Source organism: Lactuca serriola, chromosome 1 (assembly GCF_051521515.1).
Source record: "Lactuca serriola cultivar US96UC23 chromosome 1, Lser_US96UC23_V15, whole genome shotgun sequence".
NCBI classification, from domain to species: Eukaryota; Viridiplantae; Streptophyta; class Magnoliopsida; order Asterales; family Asteraceae; genus Lactuca; species Lactuca serriola.
In genome coordinates, this window is record NC_136408.1 from 36666999 (window position 1) to 36677422 (window position 10424).

Here is a 10424-nt window from a genome sequence, read left to right on the forward strand (position 1 = left end):
GTGATGCCTTTCGGACTCACCAATGCACCGGCGGTGTTCATGGATCTCATGAATAGAGTGTGCATGCCGATGTTGGATCGCTCGGTGATCGTATTCATCGATGACATTTTGGTGTATTCGAGATCCAGAGAGCAGCATGAGAAGCATTTGAGGGAGATCGTCGGAGTTCTGAGATCGGAGAGGCTTTATGCCAAATTCTCCAAGTGTGATTTCTGGTTGCGAGAGGTCCAGTTCCTAGGGCACCTCGTTAACCAGAAAGGGATATTGGTCGACCCGGCCAAGATTGAGGCAGTGATGAGTTGGGAGGTGCCGAGGTCACCCACCGAGATCAGGAGTTTCTTAGGGCTGGCAGGCTATTATCGGAGATTTATCAGGGATTTCTCCAAGATCCCCGTGCCACTCACCAGGTTGACACGGAAGGGTGTTGCTTTTTCATGGGGCCCAGAGCAGCAGGCCTCCTTCGAGACACTTCACCAGAGACTGAGCGAAGCCCCAGTTTTAGCCCTTCCGGAGGGGATGGAGGACTTTGTGGTGTATTGTGACGCGTTGATATCGGGGTTGGGAGCGGTACTGATGCAGAGAGGGCATGTGATAGCATACGCATCGAGGCAGCTGAAGCCTCGTGAGACGAGGTATCCCACCCACGATCTAGAGTTAGGGGCAGTGGTGTTCGCCCTCAAGATCTGGCGTCACTATCTGTATGGGGTTCGGTGTACCATATACACGGACCACAAGAGCTTGAAGTACTTGATGGATCAGCCCAACCTGAATATGCGATAGAGGAGATGGTTGGATGTGGTAAATGATTATGACTGTGAGATCCTGTACCACCCAGGTAAGGCTAATGTTGTAGCCGATGCACTGAGCCGAAGGGCAGAGAGTGCCCCGATGCGAGATGTTTGTTTGAGGTTGACAGTGATGACTCTGGTGTTGGACACCATTCGTGGGGCCCAGGCTGAGGCCGTGAGATTAGAAAACCAGAAGAGAGAGCGAGTTGTCGGGTTGGTATCGAAGTTCGTTACCGATAGCCGGGGGCTTATGACATTCCAGGGTCGTATCTGGGTACCGTTTGTGGGCGGGACGCGTACCATTTTGATGGAAGACGCTCATCGATCGAAGTTCTCGATCCATCCTAGGGACACTAAGATGTATTTGGACCTGAAGAGAGAGTATTGGTGGCCCTGTATGAAGAGGGATGTCGCGTGGTTTGTTGAGAGGTGCTTAACCTATCGTAAGGTTAAGGCCGAGCACCAGAGACCGCATGGAATGTTGCAGCCGTTGGAGGTTCACGAGTGGAAGTGGGAACAGATTACCATGGATTTTATCACCATATTACCGAGGACTGCTAGGGGAGTCGATGCAATTTGGGTGATTGTGGACAGGTTGATGAAGAGCGCCCACTTCCTTGCTATCAGTGAGAGATCTTCCGCTGAGAGGTTGGCAGAGTTGTATGTGAGAGAGGTGGTATCGCGACATGGAGTACCAATCTCGATCGTCTTAGATCGAGATGTGCGTTTCACTTCCAGATTCTGGAAGAAATTTCATGAGGAATTGGGTACGAGGCTGCATTTTAGTACCGCATACCACCCACAGACTGACGGGCAGAGCGAGCGGACGATTCAGACGCTCGAGGACATGCTTCGGGCATGTGTATTGGACTTCGGAGGGAGTTGGGACATGTAGCTACCTTTGGCAGAGTTTTCCTATAACAACAGCCATCATTCGAGCATCGGTATGCCGCCTTTTGAGTTGTTGTATGTGTTGGATATAGTGTCTAAGCCCATAACTATATTTGGTATGTACGTGACCCGACCCGGCATGGTCCATTTGGGTTGCACTTCACCCGAACAATTTATGGATAATATTTGAGAATAGTACAAGTTATGATTTATTAATATATTATAAGTTCTAATATATTAATATAAGATCATATTATTTAATTAGTAGTGATCTATAATTAATCTAGGATCAATTTAGTGATCAAAGATATTACTAATTAAATATGGGCTTCTATATTTATATAGTGTGGGCTTATGCTTATTTGGAATGGGCTAGGCTTGCATGGAAAAGTCCATGGATACTCCATGGAGCTTTAACCCATGGATCTCATGGAAATGAAGAGACATGGGTATTAGGGTTTACATGGATGTAACCCTAATCCACCACACTATATAAAGGAGGCTTTGGTTCTTGAAATCACACTAGTTGACACTTGTTGAGGTGAGGGCCGATTTCAAGAAAAGTGGTGACTATTCTCTCAAAGTTCCAAGTTTGTGGTGATTTGTGACTTTCATTTGAGGCATCCACACTATTGGTGCTAGGCTTATAAACTCCAAGCAATCAACTACAACTACAAGGTAAGTGTTTCTACTAGCTTTATTTGATTCAAGTTCCCCATGCCATGCTAGTTAGAATATAAACCTTGGAAAAATAATTATTTGCATGTATCTTAGACAAACATAGATCCAAGGTTTATTAGGGTTGCATGTACACTTAGGAAGTGTTAGAATGCTCAAAAACCCATCAGTGGTATCAGAGACTAGGTTTGTTTGTTTGATACTTGTTGCAGTATGCTTGAAAAAGTCGAAAAATTGTTGTCTGACTGCTGAACTCGCCGAGTCCATGGGGGGACTCGCCGAGTTCACTTGTATCTTCAACCTACTCGCCGAGTAGGTTCATGCACTCGGCGAGTAGGGTCGACAGAGTGCAGGTTTTCGACTTTAGTTGCTGGAAATGGATTAGAAACATTACCCTAAACTGTTTTGGTACTTGAAAACTTGTTTTAGATGGTGTAATGTCTTTTCTAACTCATTTACAACAACTAGTTATCAAAATTACAAAGATTAGGTGTGATTTTGATATATGAAAGTGTTCATGTTCATGATCTTGTTCTTATGATGTTTAGATGATCATAGGAATTATTTGTAACCTATGTGGTAGATTAATTCTTGATCATAATGTGATTTAATGGAGTCCATAACTTGTCCTCAAGTTATGGAAAACCAAAAGTCTCTTGGATTGAAAACCATTAAAAGAACACAAGAGTTAGAAAAGTGAAGAGTCTTCATTTTATTACTCTATTAAACTCATAAGTTACAAGAAATGAAAAGTTTTGAAAGTTTACAAAACTTGCCCTCAAGTTTTGGAACAAGTAAAGTGAAGTTAAAACTTTAGTTCCAACCCTTAGAATTTTAAAAGTTAAAATTCAACCCTTATACTTATATTATTATGATTTAATAATTATATATATATATATATATATATATATATATATATATATATATATATATATGTATAAGACCAAAGTCGTCTTACCGCTAGTACGCCTCATTCACGAAGCCGGTCTATAAGGTGGGTATAAGGTTGTTGCCTATAAAATGGTGACTTAATGGGTGTCCACTCTCACCCACCGCTTGCTTGACCGGTGGAGGGTCGTTAGCCGAACGGGTAAGACAAGGACTTATAAATTCTCATTTAAAGTATGATGAATATTATAAAGTAACTAAATGTTTTATTAAATTCCCAATCTTAGTTACTTTAGGAAAAATGTGAATAAGGTGCTAATCCATGAAATCACACTTTAAACTTTGATTAAGTCGTTGGTGGAGCGTGTGTGGTTAACCGACACACTAACTTGGACTTAACAAGGTAGGTAAAGGGTAACTTAGGGTTTATTATAGTATCGATGGAGCGTGTGTGGTTTACCGGCACATCGATTGAGTGATAAACTTTAAGGGTACCAAGTGATTTGCATGGTACTTCACACCTCGTTTTGTGATCCTCGGTATCCCAGTCACAAAATGGAGGGCACACTCGAGATTGAAACATGCCTTTGAAAAGTTCATTGAATCTCAAAGAATCTAGGAATTTCTAAGAACCAATCAAAAACCTAATATTTAAACATTTCGGTTTTCGTGGTGGAAATTGGTGAATCGTCATTCACCTACCTTTCAAATATGGTATAGCTTAGATTACGGCATACCTCTTCTAAGTTATATTATATTGTGATTGGATCCTAGCCTTAATATTACATTTGGGTGTTTTATTAAGGACTCTCTTATATCTAAACTAATCTTGTTCTCTTCTTTTCAGATGTCTTCAAACAATGCTTCTGGCTCTAATCCTAATGGCTCCTTTACCCTTATGAACTTGTGTGGGAAAGTCACCTTTGATGGAACCAACTTCAATGAGTGGATCAGAAACATCAGGATGATTACCCGCTACGAGGACAAAGAATATGTCCTTGACAAGGAGCTTAAGGAGATTGATGAGACCACTGCAACTCCTCAGGAGATCGCTGACTTTCGGGCACATGAAAGGGATGCTACAAAAGTGGCTTGCATCATTATGGCCACGATGACAGCGGAACTTCAAAAGTCATATGAGGATTTCTACCCTTATGAAATGCACCAAGATTTGATGGAAACATACCATCAAAGTGCAAGGCAAGAGAGGTATGAAATCATCTGCTCCATGATAACAACCATGATGAAGGACGGGGAATCCGTCACGAGCCACATGCAGAAAATGCAAAGGTATGTGGATCGTTTGCTGAAGCTTAATGTGAACTTCCCTGAGGATCTTGCAATAGATATAATTTTGCACTCCTTACCATCGTGCTATGATCAATTCCGCATGACATATCACATGAATAAGGAAGAAGTCACCCTCAGCAAACTTCAGGGACTTCTCAAGACCGCAGAATCAGGTCTTAAGGGGAAGTCGGTTGCTATCACTCCTACTCCAAACTCAACTCCGGTTTTGGCAATTGGGAAAAGTCGATGGAGGAAGAGAAAGAGATCCTCGAAGGGCACCAAGGCTCGGACCCTTGATGGCTCTTCTTCAAGTGGAACCAAGAAAGGTTTCATCACTCCTTCTTCTGACCCAAAAGAGGCTGAATGCTTCTATTGCCATGAAAAGTCTCATTGGAAGCGGAACTGCCCAAAGTACCAGCAGGATGTGAAGGATGGGAAAGTCAAACTCAACCATGCAGGTATTTACACTATCATTTCTAATAACTCACCCCATTCTAAATCTTGGGTCCTTGATACCGGTTGTGGTATTCATATTTGTTGTGACTTGCAGGGACTAAGAAGAAGTGAAAATGTGGAGCAAGGAAGAATAAACTTGATCATGGGGAATAGGAAAGCTTCACCTGTCACCAAGATTGGAGTTTATACTTTATCGCTAAGTAGTGGGTTTAATTTAGAATTGAATAAATGTTGTTATTCGCCAGGAATGGCAGGAAATATTATTTCCTTTCATGCTTTGTACAAACAAGGGTTTACCTTTTCATTTAATAATGAAGTTGGTTCTATTGATGTTTTCTATAATAATGTCTTTTATTTTAAAGCATTACCTTGTGATGGTGTGTATGAAGCTGTATCTGTTTTAGATAACTTAGGAAATAATGTTTTGTGTATTGATTCTACTAATCATAATAACTTGGATAAAGCATCATTATGGCATTTGTCGTCTTGGACATATAAGCAAGAAACGCATAGGCCAACTCCAAAAGGATGGAGTCTTGGAGTCGTTTGACCTAAAGTCAGATGATAGTTGCGAATCATGCTTACTTGGAAAAATGACAAAGTCACCCTTCACAGGCTCGTGTGAAAGGGGTGAAGGTTTGTTGGACCTTGTACACACGGATGTGTGTGGACCATTCAAACATGTCACAAGGGATGCTAATCGTTATTATTTGACTTTTACTGATGATTACAGTAGATATGGATATGTCTACTTAATCAAGCATAAGTCAGAGACTTTCGAGAGGTTTAAGGAATTTAAACAGGAAGTCGAGAATCAATTGGGCAGGAACATTAAGATGCTTCGATCCGATCGAGGAGGTAAGTATCTTAGTTCAAAGTTCCTCGACTATCTTAGGGAATGTGGGATTGTCTCACAATTGACACCTCCCAGGACACCACAGTTGAATGGTGTGGCTGAGAGGCGTAATCGAACCTTGTTGGACATGGTTCGTTCCATGATGAGTCGAGCTACGCTACCAATCTCATTCTGGGGGTATGCCTTAGAGACTGCCGCCCATATTCTTAATCTTGTCCCTACAAAGAAAGTTGCCAAAACTCCTCACGAGATGTGGACTGGTAAAGTACCTAAGCTGGACCACATCAATATTTGGGGTTGCGAGGCTTTCGTGAGACGCGAGACTCATGATAAGATCGAACCTCGAAGCGAGAGGTGTATTTTCATCGGCTACCCACAACAATCCTTTGGTTACCTCTTCTACAGACCTAGTGATAATGTGGTCTTTGTAGCAAGAAGAGGAGTTTTTCGAGAAAGAGAGTTTATAAGCCAAGGAAACAGTGGGAGGAAAATTGATCTTGAAGAAATTCAAGAGTCAAGTGGCGAAGGAACTTCAAACCCTAGCCCTCAACTTCAGGAGGAAACTCCTGTTGAGCCAGCTGATGTGCCTGTACCTCTTAGGCGTTCCACGAGAGTTAGGAATGCACCTGAGCATTATTATGGATTTCAAATTACTGCGGAAGGTGAGACACTTATTAGTGATGAGACACTAGTAGGTTTGGATGAACCTAACAGCTACACGGAAGCCATGGCAGGCCCTGAGGCTGCTAAATGGAAAGAGGCCATGGATAGCGAGATACAATCCATGTATGACAATCAAGTTTGGAACTTGGTTGAGAATGTACCTGGTCGTAAGACTGTAGGGTGCAAATGGATCTTCAAGAAGAAGACCGACATGGATGGTAATGTACACACTTATAAGGCACGACTGGTTGCAAAAGGTTATTCTCAAACTCCGGGAGTTGATTATGATGAAACCTTTTCACCAGTGGCCAAGATAAAATCTATTAGGGTTCTGTTAGCCATAGCTGCGTTTCATGACTATGAAATATGGCAAATGGATGTCAAAACCGCTTTCCTTAATGGAAAGTTGGCTGAGGATGTTTACATGGTTCAGCCACAGGGTTTTGTCAATACAGAGTACCCTAATAGAGTGTGTAAACTCGAGAAATCCATTTATGGATTGAAACAGGCACCTCGCAGGTGGAATCTTTGCTTTGATGAGAAAGTCAAGGAATTTGGTTTTTCTAGGAGTGAAAATGAATCTTGCGTCTATATCAAGGCTAGTGGGAGCATAGTCAGTTTTTTGGTACTGTATGTGGATGACATACTACTCATAGGAAATGACATCCCAACCCTGCAGGAAGTTAAGTCCTGGCTTGGGAAGTGTTTCGCTATGAAGGACCTTGGTGAAGCTGCCTATATCCTAGGGATAAAGATTTTGAGAAACAGGAGTAAAAGGCTAATTGGACTTAGTCAAAGTACCTACTTGGACAAAGTGTTGGAAAGATTCAACATGCATAACTCCAAGAAAGGAGAGTTACCCATTCAGTGTAACGCCAGATTGAGTAAGACACAAAGCCCTAGTACTGAGGCTGAGATAGCAGAAATGAGTCGACTTCCTTATGCTTCAGCTGTAGGATCGATCATGTATGCCATGACGTGTACTCGGCCTGATGTAGCCTTTGCTTTGAGCATGGTTAGCAGGTATCAGGCGAACCCTGGCAAGGAACACTGGACTGCGGTAAAGAATATCCTCAAGTACCTGCGAAGGACTAAGGACTGGGTCCTTACCTTCGGTGGGAGTGATGACTTGAGAGTTGTAGGGTATAGTGATGCTAGCTTCCAGACTGATAGGGATTATTTCCGCTCTCAGTCAGGCTGGGTCTTTACCCTAAATGGAGGAGCAATCTCTTGGAAGAGTTCCAAGCAAGAGACAGTGGCTGATTCCACTTGTGAATCAGAGTATATAGCAGCAAGCGAGGCAGCAAAGGAGGCGATATGGCTAAAGAACTTCATCGGAGACCTTGGAGTTGTACCGGCTATAAAAGAGCCAATGGAGATTTTCTGTGACAGCAATAGTGCAGTTGCCTTAGCCAAGGAACCAAGAGATCATGGGAGATCCAAACACATTGACAGAAAATATCACTTCATCAGACATCGAATAGAAGAAGGGATCCTCGTGGCGAAGAGGGTATCATCAGATGAGAACCCAGCAGATCCCCTCACGAAGGGACTGGGTAGGGTTAAGCATCTCCAGCATGCTCGGAGCATAGGGCTGAAGGATGATATAAGTTTTAGTAGTTAGATAACCCATAAATTTGTAAAGTGTAATTGACATTAGATGATGAATAAAAGGTGTTTTATTTATGAGTAAAGTGTTGCTATCTCTTGTTGATCGTTTACTATATTTCTTTTGCATGTTTTGACTTCCAGAATAATTATGTTTGGTATATCATATTATTCAAACCTCCACAGTCGGTCATATGTCGGAAGTAATTCAATGAGTGGTAGAACAAACATATGAGTCGAAGTTTATCTGTTCCTTCTTGGATTAGAAGCTGATATCTGGGCCCCTCGATGATTTTGTTTTGACCTATGTACCGGGCCCGGTCAGAACTAAATTGATGTGTTCAGTTGAGTTCTATGTCAAACAAATCGGAAATCGGGAAACAAATGCTGGACAATAAGCAAGACAATGTTCCATGTATTTGTCCGGCTGATATCTAGAACAGAGGATTATATGATCACTTATCTAAATGGCGCGTTCTAGTTCAACAGATTTTAAAGAGCTACGATTGCTGATCGGTTGCTGAAGTCATACTTGCAACTATAGTTATTAGACTTATCCAAGTGGGAGACTGTTGGATATAGTGTCTAAGCCCATAACTATATTTAGTATGTACTTGACCCGACCCGGCATGGTCCATTTGGGTTGCACTTCACCCGAACAATTTATGGATAATATTTGAGAATAGTACAAGTTATGATTTATTAATATATTATAAGTTCTAATATATTAATATAAGATCATATTATTTAATTAGTAGTGATCTATAATTAATCTAGGATTAATTTAGTGATCAAAGATATTACTAATTAAATATGGGCTTCTATATTTATATAGTGTGGGCTTATGCTTATTTGGAATGGGCTAGGCTTGCATGGAAAAGTCCATGGATACTCCATGGAGCTTTAACCCATGGATCTCATGGAAATGAAGAGACATGGGTATTAGGGTTTACATGGATGTAACCCTAATCCACCACACTATATAAAGGAGGCTTTGGTTCTTGAAATCACACTAGTTGACACTTGTTGAGGTGAGGGCCGATTTCAAGAGAAGTGGTGACTATTCTCTCAAAGTTCCAAGTTTGTGGTGATTTGTGACTTTCATTTGAGGCATCCACACTATTGGTGCTAGGCTTATAAACTCCAAGCAATCAACTACAACTACAAGGTAAGTGTTTCTACTAGCTTTATTTGATTCAAGTTCCCCATGCCATGCTAGTTAGAATATAAACCTTGGAAAAATAATTATTTGCATGTATCTTAGACAAACATAGATCCAAGGTTTATTAGGTTTGCATGTACATTTAGGAAGTGTTAGAATGCTCAAAAACCCATCAGTATGGGAGGAGGTGTCAGACTCCCATTTGCTGGGGAGAGGTAGGGCAACGTGTGATGGGTAATACAGAGATAGTACTTCAGACGGTGGTGCAGATTCAGTAGGTTAGACAGAGGTTGTTGACCGCTCAGAGTCGCCAGAAGAGTTATGCGGATAGGCGTCGATCCGAGCTTGAGTTTCAGGTCGGAGATTTTGTGCTCCTGAAGGTATCTCCTTGGAAAGGAGTGATCCGGTTCAGGAAGAGAGGCAAGCTAGGGCCCCGGTAATTGGTCCGTTTAGAGTGATCGCGAGGGTGGCCAGGGTAGCATATCGTTTGGAGCTACTTGAGGAGTTAGGGCAGATTCATGACACTTTCCACGTGTCGCAGTTGCGAAAATGTATAGACGATGAGTCGACAGTGGTGCCATTGGAGGATATTCAGGTGGATGGAAGCCTGAATTATGATGAGAGATCGGTGGCGATCAGGGATCGGAAGATCAAGGTTTTGAGGAACAAGGAAGTGCCTTTGGTTTTGGTTCAGTGGCAACATCGGAAGGGGTCGAAGATGACTTGGGAGTCAGAGTTGGAGATGCGAGGGCAGCATCCAGAGTTGTTCGAGGAATGAGACTTCGGGGGCGAAGTCTGGTTCTAGTGGGGGAGAATTGTAACACCCCGAGATTCAGGTACATTTCTTTCACCCTTATTCTTTGTCAATTGGTCATGATTAGTCCTTGAGTGGTGGGAACCTAGCAAGTAAGTACGATGGGTGTACCAGAGGGGTACGCTGCGTGTACTCATGCGCTTAGTTTGGACGCGGAGTCGCCAAGGTACGTTGGGCGTACCCAGAGTTACGCCGGGCGTACCCGGCCCAGGTGCAAAAACCCTAATCCGTCTTGTGCACTATTTAAAGGGTGCTAAGGCTCATTTCTCAGCCTCCATATCAGTGAGTGAAACCCTAAGAGAGAGCCTCCCATCGTCCTTAGTGTGTGTG